Source organism: Mastomys coucha, unplaced genomic scaffold (genome assembly GCF_008632895.1).
Source record: "Mastomys coucha isolate ucsf_1 unplaced genomic scaffold, UCSF_Mcou_1 pScaffold14, whole genome shotgun sequence".
NCBI classification, from domain to species: domain Eukaryota; kingdom Metazoa; phylum Chordata; class Mammalia; order Rodentia; family Muridae; genus Mastomys; species Mastomys coucha.
The window spans coordinates 3,029,504-3,031,301 of record NW_022196896.1 but is presented as its reverse complement, the minus strand read 5'-3'; positions in this window follow the sequence as shown (position 1 = coordinate 3,031,301).

The following is a 1,798-nucleotide window of genomic DNA, read 5'->3' as shown; positions in this document are numbered from 1 at the left end:
CAAATTCAGACAAATTGAAATCATGTAACTTTTCTCATCATAATGCAATAAAAGTTAAAGGAAAAAAAAAAAGACTCTTGTCCTAGCTGCCTTGGGAACCAGTCTTCTCCTAGAGGCCTTTATATCAAGTTGTAGAAGTCTCAGCTTTTCCTGCACCATGCCTGCCTGGATGCTGCCATAACCTCTGAACCTGTTAGCCAGGCCCCCTCCCCAAATATTTTCTCTATAAGAATTGCTTTGGTCATGGTGTCTGTTCACAACAGTAAAACCCTAACTCAGACATATGGGTTTTAAACACCGTAAGTAATTTGTTCCTATCATTATAGAGAGAAATAGCTTTAGAAATTCTGTCTGCTATAAACATCTGTTCGGCTGATTTTTGTTTTCATTTGCTTGACTGTGTCTCCAGTAGGGTTGGTTTTATTAAGAACCTGAACCTTCATTGAGATGAATTTCAACACGATAACTCCTAGAGGGCTCTGTGTCTTACAAAAGTTAACCTATAATTCCTTAATTAACCATGGGTTTTATTGACTATTATGGCCTAATACCTGTCTGAAGACTTTAAATAAATCTATCAACTGGTGTCAGAGAAATAGTGGGAAAAAATGATCAATTAGATTTGGGAGACTGATTTAAAAAGAGATGAATTCTACCTGAAAGCAGAGACTGCTGTATCAACATGGTTAAAGATCTGGATAGAGAATGAAGTCAGCTCTGCCAATATGACTGTCCTATGTATTCCTGGATCCTGCTCCAGAAGTGGGATTAAGAAACTTCTGGTGTGTCTGAAGATAGCGACAGTGTACTCATATATATATATATAATGAATCAATCTTCTTTTTAAATCTTAAAAAAAAGAAACTGCTCTTGGTTATAAAACTTTTCAGTTTTTTTCAACTCTATATAACAAAAACTTCTTTAGTGTCCAGCAAACTTCAAGAATTAGTCACAATGAAGATAATTTATAAAGCCAATGAACAATTGTTTCTCCTACCAGAGCTGGAAAGGTTGTGAATCTTAGAGGTGGATCTACTAGTCACTTTACTAAATCAATATAATTACTAACTACCGTGGGCCGATCCAAACGGGGTCCCTCAACCCGGGAAGAATCAGGGTTCCAGTACTCAGGTGGGCAAGGAGTCGGCAAGTGACAAACAGACACAGACACAAGAGAATGCTGAATCTGAGTGTAATTTCTCAAAGTAAGCATCAGACTTTTATAGTCATTACAGAAGAAATAAGGAAGTTAGATAATGCATCAGCCAAGGTACACTGAGGTCATCTGATGCATAATGATTCTTTAAACAAAACATAAAAATGCGTACATGAAAATTGACAGGAACCAGGCAGTGGTTACAACTGAAATAAAGTCAGCTTTATCTAAAGTCAGCTTATTCTTAGAAGCCAGGTGTGAGAGCTTCACACCCTTGGTACAAAGGCTTCACGCCCTAGCCATAGTTCCAATTCTAGTCTATTGTATAACCCACCACCTGCCAGCCCTTAGTAAACACCTCACTATGCTATTCTTCTGGGCTTGCGGAAGTATGCACCAAGGAGGACCATTCTTGCTAACCTTTCTGTGAATAATACAATACTCTAGTTCCTTCTTAAACCACAACCCACCTTCTTCCTAGACTATTGTAAATTCCTGTATATGGGAGTGACTCAGCTGTTGTTCGAAGTATTTGTGGGGGACCTCCATTTATCAGAGCAGCCCATCAACTTTCTTCTATTAAGTAATGTAGTCTGCCATACATGACTGTAATGAGAATTTTAAGTTTCCTTTGTTGAACTT